Genomic DNA, 9,491 nt, shown 5'->3' with positions numbered 1-9,491 from the left:
CTGACCCCCTATAAGCGCCATGCTAACCGCTGAGACCCAGCCACTGGACGTACAGACACAAAAAAGATATCCATCATGTTGTCTCAATATGAAAATGATAGAGAAAGGGCATAACTCCCAAATCGTCGGAGTATTCTTTTCACATAATAATGCGGACTCAGCAGATGACTTGTTAACTGTTTATTTCTCCTTACACCGAACGTACACAGCTGCTTCTCATTATTTCCAGTAGCACAACAACGGTTACTACATTACCCAGAATAACTTGAGGCTCACACTACTACGGTAGCCTTAGTAGCTCAAAATACACAACAGATTAGATCAGAACAGAAACACGACAGGAGAATTTACTGAGTAATTTTGCTGTTTCCACTAATTACTTGGACTGACCTGACGTTAGTTAATCCTCTCGCTCTCCAAAACAAATGCATTCGGTAATTGCCGGTTGCAGTTGGAATTTTACGACACCAGGCTGTGGATGTCATACCGCTTCGACCAAAGGGGCGCTATAATCAACGAAAACAAAAAGTTCTGCACAGCTGCTTTAAACACTTTTGAAACTGATGCTACTTGACCAGAGAAAACAGAGAAAGGGGGCTGTGGCATTTGCTTTTGCTCAAGAAGTAGAAAACCTACAACTACCACAATGCACTGCGCTACAATGGGCTAATTACCACTCCTGATGGTGAGTGAGATAATGCGAGCTTGCCTGTTTTGACTAAGGAAATGTTATGGCAGCAGCGTGGTAACAAATGATCTTGTATTACAGTTAAACAGTAAACAAAAACATGTTGTTTGAGGTGAAACAAAGTCTTAGTTTATATTTAATCAGCGCTGCTTAGTTTAACTGTTTGATCTCAGTTTTTTCAGCCTCTGTTTTCACAATACAGGGAACAGTATGGTGCCCATTTCCTGTTCACAAATTTTCATATTGCAGCCAAACAGGGCACTAAAATATAATTCTGAAGATGTCCGGGGTTTTTTCGGACCTAATTGTATTGCAGAGTTTTGCACAGCGGCGACCGGATCTTTGCTCTCAAACCACAAAAAAATGTGATGGCACAACAGTCTCCTTCAGTACATTATTCTATGCTTTCTTTTGATTTTCACATTGGCTAGTCATCCTGTTTAATTTGTCTTCTGATTAAATCGGAACCGTTGAAACAAGTTGTAGGAAGCCTCTGCAAGTAATTGGTTGCTGGCAGACACTCTGTGCTGCAATAAAATGGTTAATCAGCAGTGCCGTGCACTGTAGAGCCGATGCGCTGCTGGTTCTGCCGGCCTGAATAGAATATAATGTCTATAGCCTTACTGTTGTGTACAGCCTTATAGACTGAGCTGAGTAGTGATGCGCGGGTCGACCCGTAACCCGCGGGACCCGCAAATGGACCTGCGGGTCGGGCAGCAGTGATCGTCTGTTAAATCGGTCTGTAAATGATATTTTGACATTATTGGCTATTACTGTCATGGCATCCGAAGGTACTGATGCGTTGAGCAGGTGACAGTCCGCGGTCGTTTTCAAAACACACTTGTGTCACGCACTCCAAAAGAAACTTGTTGAAACTTTAAACAATAATTTATTGTACAAAACGGGGGAAACAAACGTTGACAAAAACGGTTCCATAATTCATATTAAATTCAAAAGATAACGAAAAAACAGCTACAAGTTAGAGGGAATAGTGATAAAGTAGTAAAACTTGGCATTGATCCACAGCCTCAGACGGATGCGCTCAAGCGTGCAGTGCGCACAAGCTCCGTTAGTAGGCGATTATATTTTCACATTTTTAACAATGCAATTTAAAAGTTTCGATTTTTATTGATAACCTACATTTACTAACAACAAAAACACTACATTTAGCACCAAAAAGATATGTTAATTTTTATTTTTTTTTTAAACAAAAAACAAATATCGAATACCAAATTTTGATAACGAATACCTACCCATAGAAACGAATATTCCAATATCCGAATATTTGGGTACAGCCCTACTGAATTCATCAGCTGCTATTTAAAATGCATTCAGTTTTACACAACTGAGTTTAAACAAATATGTAGATATGCATTTTACTCTGAGTCTTTCTAACACATACATTACAACATGTATGCATGTACGACCATTCAAATGTAAAACAGCCACAAAGTGAAAGAAAGGCTGACCTGGCAGAAAGCTCCAGAGTTTAAATGTATTTAGTAAAGGAAGCTGCAATCTGCATTAGTGCCAGGGTATTGATAATGTACTGCAAGACACCATATTGCAATTTACTGTATCAGTTATTTGCCAATAAGCATTATGTCTGAAATGTATAAATGTAGATATCAGTCACATATCAGAGGACTTCAATACTGTATGTCTGATTTGCTAATGATTACACTTTTTGACTGATACCAACATTACCAGTGAACAGCTAAATACACCGATGTCAAACACACATCTTATTTAACTTTTGAAAAGTGAACTGCAAGCACACGCTTGTCACAAAATCTCAGCAGTACAAAATGAAAGCCAATCGAAGCACTTGTAAACATAACAAAGCATTACAGCTTCTTTTTAAGCTACAAAGCAACACTACCTAAATATAGCTTAAGAGTTAGTCTGAAGATAATTGTGAGAAATGCAACACAATGTGTGTTTAGGCAAACCCAGTCTAATGTGTTTTAGTACTAATTCTTGTCCTCCAGCTGTGGAATATGCATACAACATTATATCGACCAGTCACTAATCCTGGACAGCATTACAGTAATTGCAGGTGAGATGTTTTAAATAGCATAATGCATGCTTTCCAATTGCTGCAAATATTTCCCTTGGCTACCTTGCTATCGCAATCATTGGCGTCTCGCTCCTGCATATTCCCTCTGCATTATAATGCACAGTTGCCTGCTAAGAGTTGAACATCTGTCTATCTACTTAAGTGCTGCTGGTGAATGCAGCAAGGATGGAAGATAAGAGAACACTACCATGTTCTCTTTTAGTCAGTCCTTGTTTTGAGACAGCACAGCAGAAACCCTTGAACTCGCTGTAGTAGGCCAATTTACAGAGGCACCTGGGGCTCTGGCCTTTACAGTCTCTTTCATCACATTCGGGCTTTCATAGTGTGTGACGACGATGTGTTTGAAAGTCAGAGAGCGTAAGAGAGGAAGGTCAGGGAGGGAGAGGCAGAAAACCCTTATGCAGCTGAACTGGGAGTGATGGGGGTATAACGTGAGAATGTGCAGCGATGTGGAAAAGACAACACTAGAAACAGAAACATATAAACAAAAGAGTGAGAAAGTGTGAGTGTGTGTGTGTGTGTGTGTGTGTGTGTGTGTAGTAGTTCCCTTTAAAAGTGGAAACTTGTCTGTCCTCGCCTGCTTCCACAGGTAATTTGTAGGCAGAATAACATGCATACTGACGATCCAATCACAACGCGGACCTGACAGCAAGAAGACAGCCGATCAGTGAGGGCTGCCAGGAGCTGACACATTACACCGCAGCACACACACGCGCGCAAACAAAGAAAACAATGTAAAAATGAGTGAAAAGAAGGGGATGTGGATCGGGCATGTGGGTGAAAAAACTGTCAGAAAAAGGGAGAGAAAGAGTGAGACAGACAGATAGACAGAGCGACAGATGGAAAGAGAGAAAAGGGGCCCTATCATTCAGTTTCACACCCTACAGGATGAACAGGGCCTCTGTGCTCCTTCTCTGTTCAAACACACCTCACGGCTGTCTGCTCCCTGCAACAACAATGCACAGATACACACACACACACTGCAGCCTGCCTGACAGGGGGCACAATAACCCTATTGAGAGGCATCGATAGGGGGCTGACAAAGAAAGTGAAGAGAGTGAGATAGAGAAAAAGATTGGCAACACACACATAAATACACACAAACAAACTGCAGTCTGGTTATTATGCCAAGTTAACAGCCTGGGATGACTCTACTCTCTGCTGTCCTTAATTCATCATTCATCTGTCCAATCTGGTCAGACTCTACACAAAAATATGCACACACACATACACACACACACACACACACATACTAGTTTGGTCAAGGGCGGACCAGTGGTATTGTTTCACAGGGGAAGCAGGGAGGTGATAACGGATCTCCGTACTCTTTATCTGATTGCTCACACACACACAAGCATGTACGCACATGCACACTTTCACCATCCTTTCTCATCAGCTGTTGTGCGTGACCTCGACCACACACAGACTAACAGGTTGGTGCTGCAAGGCAAGAAAGTCCCAGCACCACACACACACACATTTAAAGTCTGGCCAACATAATTACATCCAATCTGCAGAGCACTTCGGGGCAGGCTGAGATATCGTTGGGTATTTTTGGGTTTCTGGTATGCTCACAGCTTCACAAGGTGACAGCTTACATTACTGAATTGCTATTCCTGTCCATGTCCATGTGCTGTGTACACAGTGTGGGTAAACGCATGTGTGTTTTCTTTATTTTGCCTCTGTGATAGAAGCTACCTCAGCAGAAGAGGGGCCATCTTGAAACTGAGGCACTTTCATAATACCAAAGCTAAACAAACACAAGCACACTAGAACAGTCTGCAGTGCTTGGCCCAAAACTCGGCCCATAAAATGTCCAAGTCACTTTTTCCATACTCAGCAGCTCCGGTATAGAAATGCTTCTGAGGGAGGGAGAGTAAATAAAGAGGGAAAGAGTAATGATGTGAAAAAAGAGCAGAAAGTGGGGAGAGGGGCAGAATATAAACCTTAACTTAACTGCCCAGGAGCCCTAAGCAATTAGCAATGACATCATGTTTCTACACACACACACACACACACACTGCAGACTGAGGCCAGGTCTGGATGAAGAGCAAGCCAGCAGGGCGAGGAGGCTGCAAGGATCGAGAGGGAGGGAGGCGGTGACGGAGAAGGAGAGAGGATGACAGTGCACCATTTCAACTCTGGTGGTACAGCCAGTGACACATTCATTCTTGTGGTTCACACTAATACTTTTAACAAACCAAGGCCACAGAGTTATACAATCACCACAACCGCAGCCTAAAATAGTGAGAACTGGCTGTTTCCCACCAGAGTGTGTACAATAAATGGTAAAATGACATGACATTATCCCACGTTTCATATGTTAGGCTATGCTTTTTGACAGGTATGCTTTATGAACACACCTCCTAATTGCACACACGAGAAAGCACATGCGTCAGTGCAAATGTGATGCAAAACAAATGCAGGAGAGTTAGTGTCACCAGGAGGGAAAGGCAGGGAGACAGGGAGGGAGAGAAACCTCAGTGGTGCACTCCAAAAACAGCAGACACGTCCTCTGCTAATTCATGTTATTGTCAACAACTTCAGTGGTCCTTCTCTTTCGACAGAAACACAAGTTCTTACACTCTCACTACACAGCAGCAGTCCTTATTAAAGTTAATCAGCACTTTAAGTCAACAGTAATTCTTCCTTTGCCTCTCCATGCACAATCAGAACATAACTCAATCTTTGCAGTCTCGATCTCCAAGAAAGCAAAACAAGAAAGTTATTCACATCTAGATTTCTTAAATCACACAACATAAACAAGCCATTAAGTGGCTCCATGTTTTTTATAAAACAAACAGGCGTATTATCTCAAGGGCCTGGCAGAAAGTACCAGAATAAGGCTGGAAACGATTACCTAGCTGCGTACAGCCAGCACCATGCACCAACACAAGTCTCAGCCTCATCCTCGGGGGGCTTGCATGGCCTGTAGCCCCAGACTTTTCCACATAATGTGTGTAAGTCAAGAGAATACCCTCCTTTATGCCTGTTTGTGTCACAATGAACCTCTTCATTACTTTAAGTGTTGCTCAGCACAGACACAGACCTACACGAGGCAAGACATAAGATAAAGCCATGAGTCAGGAGCTGCAGCATCTCTGAATGGGAACCAAAGGATAAGATCAACTGACCTGTCAGGCCTCTGGTGCTGAAACCATTAGTCAACCCACTAGTCAGCTGACAGAGAACTAGTTTGAAACTATTTTGCAATGATTAATGGTTTAAGTTATTGATGCAGCAAAGCAGCCAAACATTTTCTCATTGTAACTCGTCAGATTTTGTGGAATCTGTAGAACTATTTTATATAACTAAAATCAAACAATTGTCAAACACAATTTAATAAGACTATTTCAGTGACATATGATCTGTCAGTCCCATCAATTTGTGTATTCAAAACAGTGTAATAATAATAAATATATGTCTATGGGGGTGTTTTAGGCAGGGTCTTCATTTAGGACAGGTTTACTTAACCTGCTTTGTCCAGGGGCCACTTTGCAAAGTTTTTGCAACATTTGTGATAAACAAGCTCTATTTTGATGCTTTTTTCACTCTGGCACCTTATTTACAGTAAAAGTACAAAGACATTCCAGTGTGAATGAATTTATTTTCATTGTGAGTTACAAAATGGTTGGGGGGCCTCCCAGCACCCTGTCCTGGGCCAGATTTGGCACTCAGGCTGTTAATTGAGTATCACTGATTTAGGAAAAAATGTAAAGTCTCTTTGGGTTTGGTTTAGTTAGAGAGTGGGATACATTAAATGATTAAAAATAAATAACTAAATAACTGACACAAATTAAAAGATGGGGGGGGGGGCAGTAGTTGCAATCCCACAGGATTCACTAACTCACTGGTGGTAATGGAGTAACATTAGAAGGTTTATATTTGTAGAAATGCAGACATTATGATATGGATTGACATCTTAAAGCCCAGTAAGAAGTACCAAGCTAATTCATTACTGTATATAAAGGTGTTTAGGGGCGCGAGGCATAACTAAACGCTCTTCTTTTTGTCTAGTGGTTGGTTAACTACTCATGAATGGTTAAGTATTAGTCAGTTTACCAACCACTTACTGCTGACAGGCCCTCTGCATAAAGACAGCACAAGTTAAAGAGTCGTGAGGTTTCACAAATGTTACTCCACAGCTTTGTCGTGCTGATAATATTCAAGCGTCTCCCCAAATTAAAACCCCCAACAACACCGCAGTCGAGTTGTAGTTAGCTAACCTTGTAGTAGCGGTGCTCAATGGCTTGCTGCTCGTGACAACGTTCCAATAACGCTCGCGCTCGTAAACAACGGTAGCATTCCCTGACAGTAACGTTCCGTGAGAACCTACTGAACGGTCATAACAGCCACGACAACATCTCCCACAATGAACTCAAAAGGAACACACGCTGGGTCCCCGAAATGCCCCCATCTGCCGCCGCAGCCTCCCGGTGCCTCCTCTCCCCCACCTCCCCGACTTGTTTGCAACACAGCGGGCCCCTCAGATGCCAACAAGCACTGCGTCGCCTCCAAGAATATGGAAAGTTACTCACGTCTCCACTCTGATTCAAGGCTGGAGAAAAACTGCGGACGGCCACTACTCTCCGTATTCAAGCGAAAATTCTCAGCATACCACATCACTCACCTCCTCTCCTGTGTGTTCACGTCCTCCTCGCTGCGCTCCTGTCTTTTTTCTCCTCCCCTCCGTTTTCTCTCGGCTTGTTCCTTTTCTCCTCCCTCCCAGATGCCGCTGGTCTCCGACAGGGGGAACCGGGGGACGCTGCTCCGGAAGCAAACGCTCCTCTGTGATTTTTTTTTTTTCTCCCTTTACTGTCTACAGCATAATGTTAGCCTATTGGTATATTGGTGCTACAAAAGACTGTATTAAAGGGAAAAACACTTAAATTAAGTATTCAAATCCCTTATTTCCATGGCCTAGGAAAGTTCAGTCAGTATTTAGTGAGTAACTCTCTCTTTCAAGTCTCACACTCGTGATGTCATAGAGTAAAAAGTCTGGAGCTGCTCCACAGACAATGACTGGGAGCCTGATTTTGTGGACCCACAGAATGTCTGTTTTCTTTTTTTAGACCCAAAATCATCTTTATTCTATTGTAGTGATCTCAGTTCTGACACAGACAATGTACCCATATACTCAGAACATTCTCCTGGCTGCTCTCAGGGTCATCTATAACATCTTTCCCATTTCACTGTCTATGGAGCAGCTCCAGACTTTATATCCTATGACATCACAAATTTGGGGTTCAGTACTCTAGTTTTTGGATTTTGAAAAGAGTTGTTCGTGTTTACTAACATTTTTGGACTGTCTTAGTCCACAGAAATAACATATATGAATTTTGAAAATGGGTGTAGTTCTCCTGTAATATAGCATATTGAGGTCATTATACTGAAAGGCATCCACAAATTTGAATATTTTCTATGCTTTGGGAAGTGTTTTCCCAAGAAAATTAATTATTCTTAAACATAGTCTAGATGATAATGATAATAACGACGATGATGGTGATGATGATGATGATGATATAACCTTTATTCGAGCAGCTCTCTTTCACACCCTGACTACAGTACATATAAAACAGGAGTGTCCAAACTTTGCTGAATGGGGGCCAGATTTGAAAATGTGAAAATACCTTGGGGGCAGCTGCTTCTCACATCATATGGGTTAATTTAAAAAATCACAAACAAATGACATAAACACAACTGTTTTATCTTTTAGTGGAAAAAATATTCAACTTCCCACTGCTCCTGAAAGCAGTGGCCCTCAATGTCACTCTATGCTTGCTGTGGTCATGTCTGCTACCTAGTAGGACATGTCTGCTGCTAGGTCCATTAGTTTGCTTGTTTATTGTCTTTTCATGAAAACACATTAGTTCTGCCTGTACAGCTGCTGCTTGGTGCATCTCTACAAACTATATCATAGTGTTGCCAGGCCCCTAGGCCACATTGTGGACATGCCTGATAAAAAACAGTAGGAGCACACACAAGTTACGGTATAAATCAATAGATTATAAAAAAAATAGAGCTTATCTAATTTTACAAGCTTCTGCAGATTGTTCCACTTGTGTGGTGCGTAGAGAGTTGATGATGATGATGATGATGATGATGATTAAAATAAACCTATTAAACATTATTATTTTAATTTTATTTTTTATTTTTTTTATTTTATATACTTTATTAATCCCCCTGAGGGGAAATTCCCAGCAGACCAGAAAGGTAGAAATGGGATACAGATGAGTAGGAAATATATATATAGACTACAGACTGCAGATGAGTTAGAGATCAATAAACAATACTTTACCCAAGGCCAGTGTGATAACTATATGCAAAATCAATAGTGCTGTTCCTGGTAATCCAGACAAAAGTGATACAATAAATATAGGTATATTAGAAATATATGTATAAAGTTGTATTCATGCATAATCAGAACAAATAACTAGAACCACTGTGTTAATATGTGATATATAGATATGTAATATATAAATAAATATGAGATGACAGAATGCAGCATATACACAGTAGCTATAATAATAATGAGACATGATGTAAAAATGTAGTATGAGTGCTACAACAGAGGAGTATGGTGGTAATTTTGCAATTAATTAGCTGTTATAAGATCAGTTATGTACAAGGGGGATAATGTTACTGTATTGTGTTGTGCTATGGTTCATTCCATATATTATTTAAAAGGGCAGAAACAACCAAATTTGTCCGATGGTAGGTTGA

General features: G+C 41.1%; 1 protein-coding gene across 5 annotated transcripts in view; it reads right to left on the bottom strand.

Annotated features, from left to right (window-relative positions):
- The window catches only part of LOC126390174 (amyloid beta precursor protein binding family B member 2-like), a 71,842-nt gene extending 64,330 nt beyond the window's left edge, over positions 1 to 7,512 (bottom strand). For 3 of the 5 annotated variants that reach the window (XM_050044338.1, XM_050044342.1, XM_050044343.1), the window contains exon 1: positions 7,399 to 7,512. The gene's annotated coding sequence lies outside the window, so the exon portion shown is untranslated. Of the gene's footprint in view, positions 1 to 6,994; positions 7,188 to 7,306 lie in introns of those variants that run through there. The other 2 variants (XM_050044339.1, XM_050044340.1) reach the window with 2 other exon arrangements.
- Between the last annotated feature and the right edge of the window lie 1,979 nt (positions 7,513 to 9,491).

The sequence above is a fragment of the Epinephelus moara genome, chromosome 5 (assembly GCF_006386435.1).
Source record: "Epinephelus moara isolate mb chromosome 5, YSFRI_EMoa_1.0, whole genome shotgun sequence".
NCBI lineage: Eukaryota > Metazoa > Chordata > Actinopteri > Perciformes > Serranidae > Epinephelus > Epinephelus moara.
The sequence above is the reverse complement of the archived record's forward strand: the minus strand, read 5'-3'. Positions and strand labels throughout refer to the sequence as shown.